At 43.8% G+C, this 23,290-nt stretch overlaps 1 protein-coding gene across 6 annotated transcripts in view; it reads left to right on the forward strand.

Annotated features, from left to right (window-relative positions):
• The first annotated feature begins 12,477 nt into the window (after window positions 1–12,477).
• LOC122573971 (DNA N6-methyl adenine demethylase) overlaps window positions 12,478–23,290 on the forward strand; it is a 142,517-nt gene continuing 131,704 nt past the window's right edge. The window contains exons 1-2 of one of the 6 annotated variants that reach the window (XM_043741014.1): window positions 12,483–12,498; window positions 12,822–13,737. The gene's annotated coding sequence lies outside the window, so the exon portion shown is untranslated. Of the gene's footprint in view, window positions 12,499–12,821; window positions 13,738–14,321; window positions 14,515–14,543; window positions 15,134–17,955; window positions 18,094–23,290 lie in introns of those variants that run through there. The other 5 variants (XM_043741018.1, XM_043741012.1, XM_043741015.1 and 2 more) reach the window with 5 other exon arrangements.

The following is a 23,290-nucleotide window of genomic DNA, read 5'->3' on the forward strand; positions in this document are numbered from 1 at the left end:
ACGTGGGTCAGAAATTTCGTCATTTTACACACCTATACAGGCAGCTTGGTCACAGAGTTTCGGCAGAGTTTGGTTAATATTTAATTTGACCCACTTCCGCTTGCCTGACACCGGTGCACAATGTCCTAAGCGCGTGGTCAGATAGGTCAAGTTTACGAGATACCCCAATTCTCCATAAACCCTTTCCGCTTAGCCGAAACATCCCGCGGTCTTGTGTTTTGCTTTAGGTAGGGTCCTCCCGCCTCTTGTTCCTCACCTCCGACGTTCGCCCTCCGACACAGACCCTTCCGTTGCATGCCATTTCGGTCTCACCCCGTGAACATCGTCTGCACCCAGCGTTTCGACGACCGTCCCGCCTGTCCTCGACCCTTTCAATCCTCTCACGATATCGTTCGCGTGGACATAGGAAAGAAAAACGATGCAGTTCCATATTTTAGGAACTTTGATTTGATTTGCCAAAAACCTGCTCGATGAATTCTTTATTCTTACGTTATACGTTTCTATGAGCTTCCTACAGAACTTTACACGAAACGGTCTACATCCTGCCGCTTCGTCTCTTGTTACGCGTTACTTCTATCTACCTATTCCAATTCCATCCTAAATCCAATCTCTTTGACATCACACACATCTCTTACGATATCTAGAAACATCACCTCCACGCTTACTCTTCTTAAAAATCCAACCTAAAGAAACCTTCATTCTAAAGAAACCGATTTAAATTCGAAAAGCTTGAAATTTGGAAAAAATTCTCACTACTCTACCCTTATCTGGTTTCTGAAAATTCAAATGAAAGATATTCTATCATAAAAATTGAAACTTAAACAGAACTTGATTCGGCGCATCATTCCGCGTAAAATACATACTATCGATGCTCTTGTAAAAGCGAATTTCTACTGAAATTCACGGATCCCGGATGGAGTATCCCAGCACCCGGAAGCTAAGCATGCCCCTGCCCCCTGTTTCTCTCTCTCCCTCTCCGGTTTTTTCCTCGGCCGCGTGGAGGTGTACGCTCGGCAATATATATAGAGTACGTACACAAGTGCCACGTGCTCGTTGCCGCTCGAAGTTTGCGGGACATCGATCGTTGCCTCGGCCCGCCGCGCCGCGCCATGTACACGCGGTCCTATGCGACTTTCCTCGTGGCCCGTAGGATAGCCTCTTCTGTGTGCGTGCCCCGTACGCTTGCGCCTCTGTGCTTACGCACGTGCACGCCTACACCTAACTAAGCTTACGCACCCTGACGGTGTGTGAGTGGCCATCGTTGCGCCGTTTCACGCGTGCAGAAAAGGGTGGATTTTTTCTTTTTTATTTATAGAATGCTGTGGCCGAGCTATGTGTCAAGGCAGAGTCCTGACTGTAGACCTAGATTCTTGATTTTGTATTTGCAAGTAAATGTTCGTTGCTATCGAGTACGGTTTTATTTAGATCAGATCACGAGATACGTAAGTGTTCAGTGTCCTCGTTTCAAGGAAATTAAAGTTAATTGTAGGTATGTAAATTAATTGCGGCAAGTAAAGCCGCGAATGTTAGATTGTTTTCTCGAACGATCGTTGATTGTCGGATGAATAGTGTCGTGATTTATATTTCCTAAGAAATATAGCATTCCGATATTCTCGTTTTAAGAAATTATCACGTCCGTGAAAATGAACAATTCTAAGCTAAGTTGCGAATGCGTAGGTAATTTCTTTTTTCAAGCGATTGCATCTCGTATGAAATTTAAGTCAAGGTTCCTATATCAAGGACAAAGTTTCTTGTAATACGCTTTAGAAGTTTTGGCATATGATCGCTAAAAAATTCGCGCAGTTAGTTGATTATTTAAGTTGAGCCATATATCTCGAGGGTTGTTTTAGTTAAAATACGTAAATTCCCGAAAATGTCCTTTTAGAGACGAAGTATAATCGTAGGCAGGGAGTGCCAGGATGTAGCGTGTGTGTAAACGTACATCGTTATATGTGTATTCTTCTGATATGCATTTCATTGCTTGACAAAGGAAAAGTCGTGATACCAAGTGATTTTTAAAGTATATTTAACAGCGTATCTGACTGTAGAAAAATTCAATATCGATTCCTGTCTACTTTTTATACCTTACTTATTCAAATACTTACCTTGTGCTGGAAGATCATCTTACCATAAAAATTTCTAGAATTTCTAGAAAAAAACCAAAGTAAACGATTCGTAACAGAGACTGTTCTAACATTTGATTTAAAAGATTCCCTGGCAAATTTACAAATTATAAGTTACCCAATTATCCTACTTAAAGAAGACCGATGAAGTCATAGTAAACGTGTCTATAACCAACAACTTGCCACTAGTCAATTCGCCGATATTATTACGTGCTTGTATAGTAAATTATCGTGCAAAGGCGTGCTGATATCTCAATGACAAGCGTGAAACCTTCGTTCCATGTCAGAACTACATCAAGTTACAACAACCAAGATACCAACCTCCCATTTCTGCTTTCCCCTCCAAAATCCCAGTCCTTTAAATCTTCATCTAAAAATTTCCAAGAAATGCTCCCCGACTTTAGATATTCCGAGACATCCATCAAACTGGATATGACAAGAGCGATACGAAAATGTTACAAAACGGCAGAGGCAATAGTCTGGTACTACGGTAGAAAATGTGGTAAGATTCGATTCGCGAAACGCAGATTGCGAGTTCTCGCAGCTTCCGCCAGCTCCTAGAGGCTCGAGTGTGTTTCTGAAAACCTCAACCTGGATCCTTACGCACATAAAGCGGCGGTAGGTAGCACGACGCGACTCGTACCCCTCGCGTACGAACTCACATGCACGCACGCACACACGGCCGCCCGTGTACACCCCTGACGGTGCGGTGGTTGAGCGCGAGCGCACCAGGGGCCAGCGGGGCTACGCGAGCACGCACTTACGCACGATCGAGGCGGATCGTTCGTTCGCTGTGCGTGGCGCGCACCGTTACCATGACGACCGGTGCCAGTGCCACGCATTGATCGCAGACTCCCGCTCGACGGTGCGTCGAGTCGAGTGCGTAGAGACGAACCTTCTGACGGAGAAGAAGGGACGTAGGTAGGTGCGCGCGCGCGCACGCACGAACGCACGCACGACAGAGGTACGCGCTTGGGGATGATGTATGTGCGCGACTCGCCTAGCTGGCTGGCTACTGTACAAACCGACTTTTGCCTCCTCCTCGTTTTCTATCTATTCCGTTACAGCCTCCTCTCTTTTCAGTGCTTTCGCTTAACCCGTATTTGGCAACGAAAATTTTCACGCTTGTTCCGTGATCAATGTACTACAGCTAAACCATGTTGCTGTACGTAACATTTTGAAATTTTATTAACACTGTAACGAGATTCGATTCATCAGGGTCGTATCGGTAAAGTTTGAAACTTGTGAATACGTTTAAGGCATTAATATTTCAAATTCGTTCACGCAATTGTAGGTTGAAAATGTAAACCGAATAAAGAGAAGATGGTTAGGAAGAAATAGAAATTGGTGCACGGTTACGAAAGGTTACCTAGTTGATTTTGATACCTATTATTTGAATTTGCAATTCTATTTTTAATTTATATATATCGACGTATTATGGAGGAATTCATATGGTGCTTGGTCTTTTGCAGGGTTATAGGAGTCCTTAGGAGTTTTCGTAGCGTCGTGTGTATGTTGCACGATTTCTGTTGGTTGACATTTTAGACACTTTTTAAAGGACAATCTAAATCTTACTCTCTACGTTCGAAGGAGTCTGTATTACGAGAAAGTAGATAGAGTTACTTTTATGTATGTTGATAAAAGAAATTGTTCTCAGTATTATATATATACTTGCTACAGTAGGGTTGGTGAGGGAGCGTATGGCTACAAACGTTTTTGCCGATTAATTTATTCCGATTTCTTGGAAAGGGAAACGCTCATCGAACCGCAAAAGGTTAATATCTATATTTCACGGAAACGGATAGGGGAGTGAACAGAGGTGGAAAGTCTTGTGTCGATTTCAACCCCATGGTGGATTTACTGGGCCACCGTTCAATCATCCAGCACGTCGATTTTACAGAATCGAATCAGCTCGAAAAATCACGTAACATCGAAATCTCAGTTATTTTCATTTTCTTGGTCATACTTTCTCGTATTGTTAAATTTCCTAACTTAGAAACATTCTCTCCTACAGAAGCGGTTGGCGTTATTCCTGTGATCACCCCCTGTCGAATTCCCTCCGTCAATCCACGCCATACACATCCGCAATTAACCGCGATTATCGCCTGACTGAATACACAGCCGGAGGAAACGCATTGCAAACCGATATCCAAATAGCAGCGTTCTTCTCTCAGCCAATAATTCACCAGGAGCGACTTCCTCGCATCTGCGCTCCCTCCTATCGAAACAAGACACTGCGTCTCGTGATCCAACGATCTAAAACGATCCAATAGGTGCACAGTTTCCAGATGTCACGCTCTGTTCGAATAGGAAATGTAGGCTCTATCTGGTGTAACAGATAGAAGTAGAAGAAGGAAGGGAAAAATGGAAAAGAAAAAGGAGACCCGCGAAGCGGGAAAGTCGATGATCTTGGGGTTCCTTTGGGGATTATCTCGTCTCCGTCGGTCAGTTTTTGCAGGATTGGACGCGTGCCCGATCGGGCATAGGAGAAGGGGACGGTTTGGGCGGGAAAAATCAAACAGTAGACTAAAAGCTAAAGAGGAGGGAAATTTGGAACAGCTGTTGACACACTGGGAACCCTGAAAAAATCATCGACCTCGGCCTTCTAGACGGCTAATTTTAGGGGATACCTGCCCATGGCAGCCGTGTGTGAAACCCGGACAAAATTGTCACTGACGAACCATTCTTCTCTCGCCACAGTGAAACAATCGCGTCCCAAATTGTTTGCGATTATTCGCGTTTGATCGAAGCCGTAGATTTTATTGGAATTTATAGATTTGGATTCTTTTGGGTTAGAATTTGTTCGTGGGAAAAGAAAAGGTGAAAAGATTTCGTCTGATCATTTGTATCGAAAATACGACCGTGTGTAGTAGATCTGCGTTTACGTGGACTTTATTTTAGTTGAAACAAATTTTAGTTATTTTGCCTGGTGGTTCATTCGAATGAACTTTCAATGTCATGAGTTCAATGAACTCCTGTGAAAGCCCAACGATCCGTCCTCCTTTATGATTTTTCGTTCATATAATAGAAGTTTACTTTCAGGTAAATGGTTTTATCCAGAAAAAGTTCGTTTAATCGAGCACTGACTACAACTACTTGTTCGACAGGAAGGTAGAGAAAGATAACTCGATGTACGAAAGTGTGGAAGCGAAGACGGACATCAATCGAAGATGGAACAATGCACAGAAGTTGTCTCGCGACCAGACGGGCTGCATGTGCCCCGTAGGCTACGGGCACGGCAGATGTTTCCGTTGAACGATGAGCCGGCCTAAGTATGAGAAAATATTGATCCTGATACTACAGACCGGTGGCATTAATTGTAACCTGAAATGCGACGACGCCAGATTCGGATCGTTCTTTATAGACCTCGAATGTACAAACGCGCCGTCATTCGTGAGAAAAGAATAAAAACTTCGGTATTATACAGCAACTTTAGTATTATACTTTTAATAGTATACGATCGAGATCAAGTGATCGAAACGAAATTTCGGTTAGATTATATTATAGAAAAAAGAAAAAAAAAAAAGATAAAAAATGCAACAATTGGCAGAAAAGTATGTCGGTGTTTAAGGTTCCCTATAAGAATATATTAATGGAAATTGAGTTTGTTATCCGAGAAATACGAGTTAATACGTCCTCAAATCTCTGAACATAATAATTTCTTCATCTATAGATTTTCTATTTTATTACATGTCAATTTGTATTTACATATGTGAGAACTAAAATCGACCTAATTAGAATAGATTTTTCTTCCCTAACTTGTAATCGTATAACTAATTACTAGACTGCGAATTTGATAATACAGATTCATATTTTTCAGAATATATTTAAAACAAAGTAGAACCTCGGAAAATATCATAAGAAATACTTTGCTTTGGATATTTTTCAAATTTGTTCATATTACGTGTATTCTCTAAGATCTTACACTTTCCGATTTCCTACGAGACCGTAAACACCTGCGGTCTACTAATTACGTGATCGAATGAGAAGTTAATTATCATGGGACAATAATTTTTCCACCAGAATATGACTCTGCCTTCACAGGAAAATTCATTAATTAGAATATTCACTCGGCCGATCTTCCATCGTTCCGAACTCAACCCGCAAGTTAATCAGGTGTGCACAATAGCAACATTCTTCGTTAATCCGTCGGAACAACATCGAGTGCAGGCACCTTGCGTCAAGGGGTGAAGAAAGAGGGTGTCGTGACCGGTGAAAAGTCACTGAATTCGTCGACGGAATGCCCCTGATGCGAGGGTGCAGAGGTTAGCTTTAGGTGTACGCCCGAAACGGGGGTCCCGTCGGCACCCGGATAGCTAGCGCGTGCCCTCTTCACTCAAGTAGCCTGCCTCTCTGAATTACCACGGTGCCCTATCGGAAAGGGGTTAAATGCTCTTTTCTTCCAGCAGCGAGCCGTTGACCACCCTTTGCGGTGAAAAATCAACCGAGGGTTAGGTGAAACGACCGCGACCGTCGTCGGCCTCGCGGTTATCTGGCTCTTGTCATTCGGCTCGTGTCGATGAGCTCGCTATCCGACGAGTTTGCCGTTCGGTTTGATACCCTTGCTCCGTTATGTTTGCATCGGCAAATCGATTAATCTCTACGAGGAGCCTCGTTTGGTTGTAACTGGACTATGGATTTTCACGCATCTATAGAAAATTGAAAAAATGCACTTAATATGCAAAGATATGTAAAATAACCAAAGTAGAAAATTTATTATCATATACACATCGTCTTGTATTTCGATATCGATGTACGCGCACATAATTTGTTTTCCGAAAAAATTATTATACTTTCTAGCACCAAAGTCGGGAAACTCAGAAAAGTTTCAATTCAACGATACTTGACTGATTCATCCGCGCTTATGTATATCGTATACTGACTGATTACACGCGTACTTGATAAATTTAATCGATTATGAATCGATGTTAAATGAAATGAAACATCAGCATCAGGAAGGCCCGTTACATCCATACGATTTAATAGACAGCAGCATTCAATGATTGCGTAAACGGGATACAAATCGAAAAGAAATTCGAGAACGGTTCACACGGGCTGGTGATGCAGGCAGAATACGTACAACACAAGGAAAGTTGCCACTTTTGTCCTCGGAGTTCGCTATCGTTTGGCTTTTCCCAAAAAGCGTTTATACGTCGTGGTCCAGGTGAGCATCCCCAACGTAACGAGAACTCGACAGGGCCAGTCGAAAAGGGAAAAGACTACAGGGTAGGGAGGCGATTTTTCATGTTTCGATGCCACGGAATACCGACAATAAACGCGTGTCACGATCTTGCAGCTGCTTTTGCCACTGTATTCGTGCTGTACACATGGTGCACGGGGCGATGAACATGTATCGCAATATCCAAAGGAGCAACCTCGAGTGCAAGAATTAAGAATCGAGGAAATTTCCTGAATTTCCACAGCAGGGCTGGACATTTTATATAAACTTTGAACTTGGGGATTTCGGTGCCTCCTTGCAGAGGATCTACAGTGGCTATAAGAAGTGTTGGCACACCATTGTATGTATTATTTATACTATAATATACATTGCGTTTACATTAATAACTTGATAATTAATAATTAGGTTACTAATATATAAAATTCCATATTATTTAATGTAATTACCTATTTAATCACTTCTTAGTGAAATGTAAGATCTGATGAGAAAAGATTCTATTAGATAACAAAGGTATATGCCAATACATCTTGTAACCACTGTAACACTGCTTTACTGAGTAACATAAACTTTGATGGAGATACTTCAAAGAACATATTTGCAAACGGTATGCAACTAGATGACAAACAACCGACAAATTATTCACGACTACCACCTGATAAATAGGAACGTGGACGAAGTTTTCGGGACGAAAAGTAAAATTTTTGTATTAGATTGTTCATAGGTCAATATACGTTTGATAAAGTCGATATCAATAGTTATCGACGAAAGGAAGCGAACTACAACGCACTGGTGATTCTGCCGCTTTCTAACTTATTAAATGATACTCGATCTTAATGAAGTTTGCGATGAGCTCAGCAGCTGCTACTTCACGATTCGTTCGGATCGATATTGGAAAGAATCCAGGGGATAGATAAGATCGGTCTGTCGATTTTCGTCGTACGGCGAATATCGGACTAGTCGAAGCTAAATATCAGGTGGACGTTCGAAACCGAATCTCGCGTCAGGGTTTCTCTCTGTATATTGTTATCTTTTTAAGCATTTAAAGCGCGCATCAATCTACCTGTCATCTCCTAACACAAGAGCCTGCGAAACAAATATTTAAATACCCTCTTACGTGTGTTCTTATGCGCGTAACAGCAAAAAGTAGAAGAACACAGGCTATTCTTTTTTCAACCTGGAAGAAAAATCCGCAAGTCCGATTATCAGTTTGTCCCAAGCGAATACGCAAGAGAAACATTTACCTCCGGTGTTTTCCACGTACAGTAGCACTTACGGGAAACAAAAACGAATACGGTTTCTTTGAAGCGGAGCTTCTTCGTCGTAAAGCACAGCATCGAAGAGACAGAAGCTCTTTTTCCCGTACAAAGGAACGCTTTTAAGATGAGTCGTGCATTTATCATGCGTTAAAAGTTCCATCCCCCTTCTGTCTTTTATTTTTTCTGGCTCGTTCACTCGTCGATTCATTCGGCACGATTGAGAGTCACTGATCGGATGCAACACACAATGCCTCGTAGACCATTGTAGGTACAACGGAACGTCCCCACCTACCTGGTCTCGATAAACTGATTTATTTCGACATCATTGTATCGGGCCAAAGTCGCATCTGTGCCGGCGAATTTCGTAGCCGAGCGAAGTCCATGATTCCCAGTGCCGTTGCCGAAACCTCCGCACACTTCGATGAAATATACACCGTTCGTTCCGACCTTTCACGTCCTTCTTTCTGCCTCTTCCGCCTTATTTCATCTTTTTGTCTTTTCGGCTTCTTTTATCACGATATCGTCGATCAAGTATACCGGCTGGAGTCAAAGCCGTTTTTCTATGGGTATATAAATAACTGTGGAAACGTTATGTTGTTTTCGATTGGAGTCGATGTTATGTAGAAACTCGATATCTTGTCATAGAATTTTGCGAACATATGTAAGTACTCTGTACTGCAAGAACAAGAGGATAGGTAGATATTAGCAAATATAGTTTCGATATTGTCATTTCTTGAGATTACGGTTTTGTTTGGAATTTTAATATATAGTGTATGATTAACGTTACTTTCATCGATAGCCACAGAAATAGTTCTTACAGTACGATATATTATAATTCAGACGATCATGAGAATTTTTATGTAATCATGGAAAATTCAAAGATACAAGAATACGCAAGAGTCCATAGAATATGCAAAAATCTATAAAATGCACAAAGTATCCTTAACGGTATGTAATAGATAAAGCATTTTCTACTTAAGCTTCATTTAATAAACGAATTTGTCGTACACAATATTCCCACAAAACATACAGATAACCTTCTCGTTCGTTCTGAAGTCGCAAATGTATGTATTTGCAAACTTAATGAAAGAACTGTTTCGTGCTTATTAAAAAGATTAAATATCAGAGCCAAAAATTATTATCGAAAGTATGATAATGAAACGGTAAACATATTCGATACTTGCTACGATATAATGCATGTTCCCATTTACGATGTAACGCTGGCGTTAACAGTAACGTGCTGCCTGAGAAACGGAAGATCCTCACGGGACCCACCGCCAGCAGAAGGATGCATCTCCTGTCAGTTTGTAGAAGCCATCGCGTCGTCGACCCTTTCAAGAAGAATACGCATTAATTTATATCTGCATACGTCGAGCATTATTATGTTAATCATGCGGGGTGCCAGCGTCATTCACTTTGAACAGACATTTTGTGTCCTATGCATGAAGTACTCTCGATTAACTGCGTTCCATCATTTACCACGAAGGACATTCTCGCATGGGAAAATCGTCAGAAATAATCTTCGATTGGAAGCGCTTTAACGTTAAGGGCTAAACGATTTTTCCTTGTTTCTGGTGGCTTTTGAAAGAATTCTATGGAGTTGACGTTGTTCAACCCTTTCGAGTTTCGACGATTCAGCATTACCTCAATTTGAAGGGGAATTAAACACGTCATGATTGCTGTAACACGACGCATCTGTCAAACCAAGATTGAAAACCTTCAAGTAGAAAGAGAGAGGAAAATATTGTGGAAGAAGAATGGATTTTAATATTATGGGGGATTTATGTAATTTATGAAATTTCTGTGCTGGATCGATTGGTAGGACTTTTCGGATTGAGAACGGTTCGAGGACTTCTTCCGTTTAGATTGACAGTATCCATCAGGAAACTCAGTCATAGCGACCCCATCGACAGAATTTGTATATATCGGAAAAAAAAACAACCTCAGGCGCGATGTAGACCCTTTTCCGGTACAGTGTACTCGTTCAAACACAATATAAATAGAATTTTTATGGAAAGTATGGCAAACTAAAACGAAACGTATAGATATAACGCTCGATTGATTTCTCAATGTTTCATTAAAAGGTTCAATAACATCGTAACCTCGATGACATTTGCGACTTTTCTGTCTGAATCCATAGTCGAAGTACATCGAGTACTTTGTAAAAAAGATCGCGTTTAACCAACACAGGCTATACGTTCGAATCAAACGACGTCTCTATCAACTAGCACGTTTAAAAATCCTTGAATGTACCCGCACCCATCACGAGTCACAAGGGTATTTGTTAAAAAAAGTCGACCCGTATGCGTAGCCTGTACCACGCCGACACCTTGGATAAATATCTAACTGCACCATAACGAACAGCGAATACCCTCATGAACTACTTAACACGGTCATCCCATCTAAGAATTCTTCCAGACTTGAAAACAAACGGAGAAGATTCTCTACATTCGTGAACCGTTATTTTGTCTTAGTCTTCTCGGAAATAATTTCGCGATCGATGTACTTGCCGTGGAATTAGACTTCCATTTGCGAGGCTACCGACTTTCTTTTCTGGGACTCGTAAAAAATGCTCGTAAAACGTGGTCTCGCTATCCCGGAACTTGCTCCGGCCAATCCCAGCGGCGGTATACAACATTTCTCCTCTGTTTCCCCTTCGTAGTCGCTAACGATTTATTTCGACGTGCCTCTCCGATTCGATATCAACGACTTTTCGGTCCTACAGCCGAGCTACAACCCTTCTCCTCCAGGGCTCGATTCTCCTCGTCGCACTCGACCCGAAAATTACCAAGATAAAGAAGGTGTCGCGCGTTCGACACGTGATAAACGCCCCGTGTCCTCTTCGTCCGCTTTGTGGCTGGGCATTCGTTCCGAAATTTGGGTTACCAAATCCCGATTAACCCTTCGCACGGCTGTCCTCAGTGTGACCTGCTCGACCGTAAGGAACGGACATTGTGTTGTTGTCCCCTGCGAAGAAGTTGATGTTGTTTGGATAAACTGGAAATGACCGTAAATGTAGTAAAGCGGTGGAATAATAATTTTTTTTTCAATAAATTCAGAAAATAAAATATAATACCGATTTTTTTACTTTAAAAGGATATCATCCCTGTTCGTAATTTATGTATATTACAAATAATTTATAATTTTATTTTTTATGTCACAGCTTTACGGATTGAATAATACCATGAATATGAAAAGGAAACATAATGTACAGGCGAAATTCTATCGGCTCGAAAAAATGTTTCATCAGATGGGAAAAATTTTCTCAGGATTTTCCAATGGTGGGAGAAAATCGTTGATTAATCAGGAGCAATTCGAGGAGTAGCGAAGAATGTAACTGGAAGTGCGCGGAGGAAAAGGAGGAAACAGAAGAAGGCGAAAGCTTGGCTTTGGGTCGAAGCAGGCTCGCAGCATCCCCTTGTTGCTTAGGCATCGCACGAGGGGTTGCAGCCCGGTCTATCGCGCTTGCGCGTGCTTCTATCTCCCCGCCACTCCCGTTGATCACCCCCCACTCCAGAAACGCATCGAAATCTTTCGTGCTTCGTCTTGTATTCGGTCAACTAACTCACTCTCGTTTCCCTCTCTCTTATTCTGGCTCGCTCTCTTTTTCTTTCTCCGTTACCGTCTCGTTTGCTTTTTCTCGCGTATACAACAGCAGCAAAGAGAATAGGAGAGGGAGAATAAGAGACGTGGTGCACGAACGTACGCTCGAGTTCCCCTTTCCCTTTTCCCTTTCCCTTTCCACCGATGGTCCTGGGTATATCCTGGGTTCCCGCCATGACGAACGGGATGACACCCGAGAATAGCCGAACAGGCCCGAATAGCGACCGACGGCCGAAACGCGGGCAGCTGCGACTCCGCACGGACAAAGAATACTCTTGGAGCATACAGTCACCGCGCGGCGAGCACACTCACCACGGGGCAGTCCGCCGAACCAAAGGTATAGTGTTTTGATACGTCGTCCAAGAGTAGCCGGCCGACGTTGTGCCTCGTAAATGTGTGTTGTGTGTTTCTGGGTATTATTCGGCCAGGATTACACGGAGTGTGCACGTAGTATGAAGCTTCGAACGTGAACGTGTACGAACGAAGGAGCGCGAGAGGAAAGGAAAGAAAGCACGAACGAGTGAGACAGAAAGAGAGAGAGAGGGAGGGAAAGAGAGTGAGAAAGGGAGGAACGCGCGAGGTGTGCGTGCGTGGTTGTATGTGCGTATGCGAGCGTGCGTGAGTAGGAGCAGGAATATTAAAAGATGATGCCGGCTCTAGGTGATTTCTCGATCGACGCGCGACGATTCGTATGACTGGAGTGGAATAGGAACGAAAAAGAACGGTGTTACTATTGTTACGGTCAAATTGACAGAGAAGTTTCTTCTTTGAATGGCTCTCGTAAAAACACGTGTATGCTCCGCTCGTGGTTCATCGTTTCGATCGTTTAGTGTGTTGATAAAAGAAGGAACAACAAAGTGATCGGGAAGTATATGTATACGTACGGTGATACGAGACGGAGAAACAGTGAGGAAAAGGAGCGAAATTTCGTGGTAAAAGCAAATCGAAGGGACAGGATAGGGACACGGGTAGCAGGAAGAACGAGGACGGCAGAGACAGTGTTAAACGGTTTCCGCGACCAGAGTTCCTACGTCTTGTCGTGTCGATATTATCGGTGATTGTGGATGAACGTTGGTTTTTGGCGCCTCCGAGATCGATCTCAGCGCCGACCGATCGAAGAAAAATTTGGAATGTAACGCCGGTAGGGCATTAGAACGGCAACGGTAGTGGCTGTAGTGGGTCTGCCGCGGCTACGACAGCGACAACGGCAAAGGCAACGACGGCGACAGGGCGACCGGACGGGTGGAGTGTGCAGCAAGAGGGAGAGAGCACGGAGGATCACTCTCGCTTTCGTTCGGCTCTCCCTCTTTATCTTTCCTTCTCTCCTCTGTCCCTCTCTCCCTCCCTCTCTTTCTACTTCTCTCCTTTCTCCCTTGCTCGCGCAGCGGCTGCTGCTGCTACTCGTCGACTAGTAGGAGAACGGAGAGAGAAAGAGAACACAAGAAAGAGAGCGAGAGAGCGCCGGAGGAAGAGAATCGTCGCGCGGAAGACAGAGCTGGAGCGTGTGCCGGCCGAGCAACAAAGAGAGAAATACCTCGTCCAGTTGAAGAAACCGAAGAGAAGGAGAAGGAGAAGGGTAAGTGCGCGAGCTAAGCTAACGTTTCCGTGGATCTATCGATGCGCCCGATACCAATCCATTTCGGTGGGAACGATGTGTTTAGTTATTCATCCTCTATCGTTGTGTCTTTCTCGTTGTCGTTCGTTGTGCTATTGTTGACATTGGGAACCTGTTTCGATTGAACGTACACGCCACCGAGGACACACACGCACACGCCAAGTGTCCGCAAACGACACGGATCAACGAAAGCGAACCGTGTCCCGATGTAAATCCCCTTTTCCCTTGCGAACGATCATACGGAAGTTCTCACCCGCGACACGTTTCCGTCGTCGTGGTCTTTTTGCTAAGTCCGCCGATCATCACCACCGCCATCAGCATCGGCACCACCTCTACCACAATCTCACAATCTCACCACCACCACCATCACCATCGCCACCGCCACCACCACCACCATCGCCACCACCACCTCTACCTCTACCACCATCACCATCGGCACCACCACCACCACCACCACCGTCGCAACCGCCACCACCACCACCAGACCACTACCACCGCTGCCACCACTACCATTGCCGTCAACGCCTCCTGCTAGCCGGCGGCGATGCACGGTAGTGTCCTCGAGCACGGCGTGCACGCATCGTGCTGTGAATGTTTCACGAGTCTCGCGCGGTGCGTCAGGCAAAAACACGTTGTGTCGTCGTCAGACGGGTGACGGGCCAAAGTGCATCCCTTCGAGATTCCCGGTGTTTTCGAGGCTCGGCTCCGACGGTTCGTCGCGTAGTGTATGGGAAACAGGTTCTTAAACACCATTCTCTTCCATATAAACCCGCGCGCATCACGACCTATACCGTACACGTAAAGTTACATATAGAAAGAAAGAGTGAGAGAGAGAGAGATCCTTTTATTTTGTTTTTCGCCTCGATTGCGCGTGAACCTAGCCTAGCCTGACTGGGAACAAACGCCGCTTTGGTAAACAGCATTATCGACTACACACGGAGTGCTGTTCGTCGATTGTGTAGAGTTTGGTGCCGGCTCGCCTGGTGTGGTGAAGAAAACGGGAGAAAACAAGAAACAGATACATAATTGATTTTCTAACGTTCGAATCCTGCAGTCACTGCTCGCGTGTTCCTTGGTATACTTACATAGTGCTTGTATATGTAACTGTATGTAACGTGTGTTTCAAGATTTCGTCTATGCGATAAACCGCGTGGTGCGGCACACACAGTTCGTCGAAATTTCGATCGTGATCCCGTGTCAAAAATTTTCATCGGCAACGGCCGCTATCGGGCTCCAGCAGTGGTATCGGAAGTTGGATATTGTGTGGCAACGGCTTGAGTACACCACGAGGATCAAGCACGAACAATTTGACCCTGATCTATAGACGTGTGTATCGTACAGAGAAAAACGCAGCCCGGTAATAACGTGCAATTTGTAGTTTATGCGATAATAATCGACGCGTACACACGCGATCGACTTCGGGATCGTTAAGGGTCGTTTTAACGGCCACGTCGAATCGTAGTCCTCGTGCTAGACAGGGAAAAAATGAATTTCCATCGGGCAACCTTTCATTTCCATCCATCGTAAACGGTTCAAATAGTAACATATCCGTTTCTTTCTCAATATCTCTGTAACAACGCGTGGATCTAAAGAAACGATCGGTCGAAATCGAAAATTAACGGGCGCGTTCCTAACGACAGGAATGCAAAGTAATCCGAAGGAGAAGCTCTCTCTGTTTCGCCGTCGCGAATGCGATCAATTCCCCTTTCTCTCTCGCTCTATTCCTATCTCCTTCCTTTTTTCCTCCGGTTCCCTTTCCTGTGGGTGTTCCTCCTTTTTTGTGTTGGCGAGCCGCGCGCTACGGCCGCGGACAGGAAGGTGGGGGTGGCGGCGGCGGCGACGGCGGTGGTAGGAGGGGGCGAATTTCGGCCTACTCGCTTCACGGAACGGTGGAACGGATCGGAACGGACAAGGAACTAACGTCGTGGACCGCGAGAACAACGGGCGCCAAGAGATTTAAGGGCACGCACAGTATCCCTTTTACCTGTTCCATGTTCCTTTTTTTATCCTTCTCCTTCTGTCTTTTTCCTTTCTTCTTCCTCGGCGATTTTTCTTCTGCTTTCTTGCCCCCTTTTGCGCCGGCACTGTTCGAAAGGGTTGCGAATGAACTTGGCCGCGAATAGACCGCGATGAAGTCGAACGCGCGAGTACAGAGTAGGTAGAGTCGCAAGGCGAAAGTCGATGCGCGGCCGTTCGAAAGCAATCAGTTGTTTCCCGTGTATTAAATAGAGAATACTTTTATCGTGTATTTTTCTTTTCTTCGCTCCAATAAATGTATTATTAGCCGAGGCGTTAATACTAGAATCGCTATGAGACTTGGGCAATCTATCAGGTATTCTGTATAATTTCAATCCTTTAAATATTTATCGATATCAACGACTTGTTGTCATTTTTTGCAACTTTTATAGTCGTTGCCACGTGTGGCTGTTTTCCAAAACGAGAACATTTTTATCAGTTATTTATCATATATAGCATATATTCTGACATTGATGCCATGCATAGAGAATCATAGTTTCAGTATCTTCAGCATAGTTTTTATCAGTTGATTTTGTACTCGTAATCGTTTTTTGATCGTGAATCTTACTTACGGATAATCTGCATGAACCGTTCGATAGTTGCTCTCGCGCCTAAATTCATACTGTTCCGCAACAAATTCGCGCAGACAACAAGTCAACCGGACCGTACGCTCGTTGTACATTGTGGTTCGCGTGCTGGGACAGTTACGCGTACTATGCGTGAAATTTTCATATTATCGCGTGTTTTAGATCCATTCGTAACCGTCGTAACCATCATAACCGGTCTTCAGTGACTACGCGTTCCGTGATCTAGCTCGATGGGACGAGGTAAAAAGAACGAAAGTAAACCAACGGAAAAGGCGAAGCAGTTGCATGAAGTATCGAACGACGTTGATAAAGAAACGAAATACATATGCATATGCGGTGCTCACAGCAGTATAGAGGCGAAGCGAACACCTGTCCAACGTAGAAACAGGTATCGATGGCGAAACGTTGTTTCCGAAGGATCGCCGATCGGCCCAGAACGGAGCGTATACGTTATAGTTTCTTGTTCCTTTTTCTCCCTTTCGTAGTACGCCCTTTTTCGAAGCCCGCTCTTTGCGTGGGCTGTCGGACGTCGTTGTGCGCATTAATCCGTGGTTTAGCGAACCAATTTAAATATCAGCGGCGCGCTCGACGCAATTTTATATCATTTCCGATATCATGTGCTTGTGTGGGTGGGTTTAACAGTGTGCCCGCCCCCCTTACTCCCACCACTCTTCTCCACCTAGTCGGACCGTTACGCACCTCTTCGCACGAGAATGTCACTGCTGTCGTTTTTCAAACATATACGTAACGTCTTCAACACGTCCTCAGCATAGACGTTACATACAGCCGTTCTTATTACCTCGTGTTTCTCTAACGTTCTTTTCTATTTCGTTTCGCCCCGGTTCTTACCCGTTCTACCGTTTCGCTCCGTATGTATGTTCGGTGTACGCCGGTGTACCGCATGTTACGTCGTCACGACGTACGTTTGCGGTACATATCGTGAAAGTGCACGAGCGCATGCGCACTCCCTGTGCTCTTACTCGCGCACGTGCGTGCATGTGCAGTGTGCATACGTATCGCGCGGCCGTGGTCTGCGTGGACGTTCGTGCACGGTACAACACCAGCTGTGGTCCGTTTTACGACGGCCAAACCAACGTGCATACGGCGAATACACGCGCGTGTTACGCGTACGTGTTCCAGCACACAGAGCCGCGCGCACTCGCGCGAATCAATGCGCACTCGAGCGCGTTCGTCCGCCGTCGAACACCGTACGCAGTGCCGTAAAAGCGTCGCTTGACCAATGCCCGTCCCCGCGTCCCGTCCGAGCGATTTCGACGCCGGTGCACGCCAGCAACAAGTGACCCGGTCGTTCCTGGGAACAACATCCACGTCCATGATCGTTTTGCCGCGTTTTTACTCCATTTTCTCTTTCTCTTGATCGATTTCTAGTCTTTTTATCGAACGTGTAACTCGCGACAAAGAAAGTGACACCCAGGGATTTAGGGAACTGAAAAATGGATGGCTTAGGGTCGAGAGGATAAAGTTGAAATCGGATCCAGGGTGGAACGTTTCTGTTGTCGGCGAATCGATAATCGTGGTACTTACGTACGAATGTTGAGCTACCGTGTGCTTCGTACAACGAATGCACTGGCATCGAAGAGAGGTTATCAATGGCGTAGTATGCGAGGCCGTAGCTTTCAGCGGATGAATAAGTTATATATTCTTCGACGATGCTAGTAATCGCCGCTACAAAAACAGTATTGTTATGACTTGAGTAAGTGGATGACGTCAGTTATCACGGCTTCTTTCTTCGCTATTTATTGCTACTTAATACGGGAGTAAATACCGTTTTACGATACCTTCAGCTACGACTTTTCTTTCGACGTCCGCTGGTTCGTTTTCTTCTCTGTGCATGATGCTATCTTTCATCATATTGGAAACCGTGCTCCGAAATATTTCTCTTCGAATTTTATTCGTTTCGTGCTTGACACTCACGAGAGCGTGCTTGGCCCAGACATCGGGCCAATATTTATCGTTCTTCCGATCCAGATAAACTTCCTCCAAGTTCGATCTCGACACGCGGATCTTATCGATAGCTCGTGTAAAGTTAATGTTTCGCTCGGATCCTCGATGCACGCTTCGCCCTGATGCTGTAAATCTCTTGTAGATTGTGTTTTGCTTAAATCTGTTGCTACCACCGTCATCTTTTAAGTTTATCGATTCTGTAGTTCATGGTTTTACATTCACGTCTATTTTCAGAGTCACGATCCTAATAGACAACAGGCGTTGGACTTTTACAAAGCACTGCCGTCTTCTACATTCACGTCGTCGTTATAATTTTGATACTCAAATTTGTTCAAATTTGAAGCATTTTCCGCTATAGTTTGCTTCATCGTTCACTTTCATTGGCCCTTAATTTTTCTATTTCGTAATGTTCCAATTGTATCAACATACCTTCTCTCCTGTCCCATTCCCCATCCTACCGATCACCTCCTGCTTCATCAATCTACAAATTCACAGCTCCATCAATTCTTCCAACCTGTCAATTTCCTTCTACATCCAAATACCACCACTAAACTATTTATCAAACTCCTTACATACTCATCGATTCCTCCAATCTCTCCTAGTTTCCTCTCGTACGTATAAGTACGACCAACTCAATATTTAGCCAAATCACTTGTATGTTCTTTCACAGCAGCTAACAAGTAATTTTATTTTGTGTTGCGCTATGTCCTTCTTAATCTTAAAGTCGATAAACATAAAACAGTATTTCGTTTCACAAAATAGCAGTGAACTGTCTTATGTCCCTATGACCTTCAGCTCATATGTGCTCCAAAGACTCGAAAAATAAAACAACACGAGAAACGCCAAACGTTTCAACGTATCTCGAAAAATGAAGAAATGTTAAATAGGAGATTCGAACTGAGGAGGACTGTGCCGTACCCGTATTTTCGTGGGGCACCATATTAGCTGGCCACGCCGCTGGCAGCATGCGCTCGGACGAACGCGTGCATTCGTGAGCTCGTGTGTATGGATCCAGCGACGTGTGCGTGTGCGTGGGACCTTGAATCAAGCAGCCTTTGTCGCGAGAGTCGAGCGGGCGCGGGTGCGCGCGCTCGCCACCACGAGGTCGGCGAAAGTATACCCGGAGCTTTTTTGCTTGGGGCCGCCGCGAGAGAGGAGAGCTCGTCTTTTTTTTCTTCTTCGCCTTTCCTTTTTTCGGCCTCTAGCGGGGACGGGGGACGCGACATGAGCGCGCGCGCGCCAGCGGGCGACCGAGGCGCACCGCCATTTTTGTTCCTCGTCGCCGTAATGCCGGAATTAGCGCGCGACGTACGCCGAGTCTCGTGAAAAACCGAGCTTATCGCTGTGGATTTACGCCTGCGGAAACGGAGATAAGCGGAACCGGGCCCGAATAATAATTATGAACCCCCGCTGACACTCTCGCCGATTTCCCACCGGTTCACCTACTGCTCTTGCTTCCTGCTCCTCGACCATAGGGTAGATTGCATTTCAGTTCTACTTGTTAATGAATTTTTCGTTTCTAGGATCTTTTTCGTTGGTGTCGTTAGTATTTGCGCGAATAGAATCTTTTCTGGTAGCTTGTGCCTATATTAGGAACAGTTATAGAGTTTCAATTTAATTTTTGGTATGCCATTGGAGTCGCTTTGGCATCTCGTCACAGGCCTCGTCGTTTATGAATTTCTCGTTCCTAAAGTGGTTCTTTCTGTCTTTCCATGGTTTCTGCTGAAACACGATTCCTTTATAATTTGCGTATCAGGAAGAGTTGTAGAATTTTGGTTGACAGTTTCTATTCCACTTGCGTTGACCTTGGTTTTGCTCTTCGTGTCTTCAGGTTAATGAGTTTCTAATTCTTAGGATGTTTTTCTCGCTGATATATTTTGGATTCTGTCGGTGCAGAATTTCGTCTGCTAATTTGCATGTTAATAAAAGTTATATTTTTATTCTGCTTTGGTGAGAAATAGATAAGAGAAATGATAAATGTTCATTTTTCCACTGATAGTATGTATACAAATTGTTAGTTGAATCTATTTTCGTTTGATAAAGGATAAGAGAAAATGTCACAAATAGTTTCAGTAAAAAAGAGTGTTCAAATTGTTGGTCATTTGTATTAAAAGTTCTTGGAGTACAATTTGTAAGTGGTTTGTAGATTCGTAAATGATATAATTTTTGAAGTGAGAATTATCCTGACATGTAATAAATTAAAATTAAAACTACAGTCAGTTTAGTTGAAGGTTGTGATTGAAGTTTGTGAGTTACAATGTCAAGTTGATATTGATAATTCCCGTGTAAAATTATGATTGTTTGGAGTATGTTAATGATGCAGGAATTGTTACATCGAACACTACACCGTTTGACACGCGATATCTGAGTTGCATAACTTGTCGGAACTTTTGTACTATCGAACACCTCCGTGAGCGATAAGATTGCCTAAACTGTGATTCTCTCAAGCATATATATCAATCAGCATATGTATGCATACACGCCTCGAGTGCCTCTTTGCTGGTTTTCGTCTGTGCATCATTTGAAACTTGGTTTTGGAGTGCACAATGTTTACAAGAACGTTTAAAATACCTACTTTTCCTTTTCCTAAACTTTTCTTTCGAACGGTTGCATAACTGCTTACACCGAGCCTGGGCAAAAACCGGTTGCATTAATCCTTTTTAAAAAAGGAGGAAACATATAATTGAAATGAATCAACTTAAAACAACATAAAATTGAAATGATTCATAATTTTCTCTAAGAATATTCCGAAAACCTTCAGAGTTACAAGTAACAATTTTGTTTGCCTCGAATGATACATTTCTCAAATTACAAGATACTTTTTTTTAAACAGTTACGTAGAGAAAAAAGGGAGGAACTTCTATCCGAAGCAAATAGTCAATTCGAAATTTTTTTTACTGTAACTTGCTCTTTAGCTGAAATTTTCTGTTTTTCCAAGCATCGCCGTATCAGTAGGAAGGAGCAAAGTCTGCGACGAATCGACAATTCCATGCGTGCCGTGCGGCCGCGTGCAAAATCGTCGAGGCGAAATTCGCCCGCGTCACGATAACGCGGCGCGACGCCGTGGCCGAGTGGAACAAAGGAGTTCGAGCCAGCCGTAACTGCTCGATACGGGTACACGATAATAACGAAACGAGACGCGCAGAATTCCGCGGCGTCGTTTCTTGTAAAAATAAAAAAAAAAGGAAGAAAGGAGCACGCTACGGTCGAACGACGATATACGCACGAACGTGTCGTTGACAATTATCCTTCGCTCGATGTACAGGGTGCGATGCAGCTTGCGCCTCGATGAGATATACATACTTAAGAGAATTGATTTTTCAAGATAAAGTATATCAAAAGGGTAGCGTCTATCGATAAGTGTCCACGATTTAAAGAAAAGTTAGTTTGCAAATCATACGAAGAATAAAAGTTCCCTCGTTAAAATCACATAACGAGATTGATTATTTTCTAATAGAATTTTTTAATATTTAATACCTAAAACTGAATGTAGGTTTTTATAAAGAAGTTCATAAAGGAGACACGAGTTTTATCAGTACGAGTTACTTCTTACACACGAAAAGTTCAGATTCTTTTTAACGAATTATCAGTCTTGTACAAGAAGATGGACAAATTTCCACCTCACACTAATTCAACCATTATTCGCCACTCAAAAGGCAAACTAATTATATAACATTATCTTCCGAAAGTTGCTCAATTTTAAGTACTAGAATAATTATATACACAATTAACGTTCAATTTCTCAAGAATCAAGTTATTTGCATTATTCTCTACTCAATTTGTTTTCGACGATACATGTAAATTTCATCCTAAGAATATCTCCTTCAATCTCTCTCTTTCTCTCTCTCTCTCTGTTTAATTACACCGAATGAAAGCACTTTTCAACACCATATTTCTAAAAATCGAAACATCTAACAATCGACATTCATAGGACAATTTTTCAACGTTTCTTGCCACAATTGTTTTTAATTTCCATCAACATATGTTCGTGTGCGGCTGTAGAATATTCCGCGCGCACAAAGGTCCGGGTCGCCTCGTAGCACAGGTTTCGTTAGCTCGGTTTTTTCGATGGCGCGCACTCGTCGCCGTCTAATATTAATTCCAAGCGCGCGGAATCTCCGATCTCTCTTTCTGTTGGCCAGCTGGTCCGCGGCGCGTTGCGCTTCTGGGAAGCCGCGCTCCTGCGTGCCGACGACGGGATATATCGTTCGGTGTCGCTACGCACGCTAGCGCGACCAGCGCGCGCGCTATTGAATTTTTCTGCGCGCAACTCGTACGCACACAAAGCAGTCAGGGCCCTCTCGTACACGGTCGATTCGACGAGAGTGCAACAACGCGACCAGGCGCCAGCTGCGTCCCCTCTTCCTGCTTCTTTTCACGGCCGCGACGTAGCTTTTCGAAATTTCGTCTCGTCTTCCGCCGTCGCGACACCCCTTCCGCTATACGCACTCATAGATGCGTTCTTGCACTCTCACATTTTATTTTCCGACAATTAGTCTTCGTTCCGCCTTGAAATTTATGGTAATTCTTGAACCTATTCGGTGGTACAATGATTTGACATTTTTGTAGCAACTTATGTCTTTTTTTATTGGTCGTTTGAAATCCGGTTGGAGGTTTATTTGTAGCTTGAACGAATACATCTATGTAGAAACGTATGAATTACGTTGTTGATCTTATCATAATTAGTTCTCTAAATTCTATAATGACATTCTTCAAGGGAAATTAAGGTATAAAGACTGCAGTGAAATCCGTAGTTTCGTGTTCGATGTGGCAGTGAATTCAAAAGATTATGTTGTTGGAATTTTTACGGCATAATGCAGACAAGCGAATGATACACCTACGCTTTTGGTAAAACTGGTAAAGTCTATTAGACAGGTTTCTACAAATTGGAGTAACCGCGGGTTTTGTTCTGCAAATCTTTTGACTGTAAGTTTTGTGGTGATTTT

The sequence above is a fragment of the Bombus pyrosoma genome, linkage group LG12 (assembly GCF_014825855.1).
Source record: "Bombus pyrosoma isolate SC7728 linkage group LG12, ASM1482585v1, whole genome shotgun sequence".
NCBI classification, from domain to species: Eukaryota; Metazoa; Arthropoda; class Insecta; order Hymenoptera; family Apidae; genus Bombus; species Bombus pyrosoma.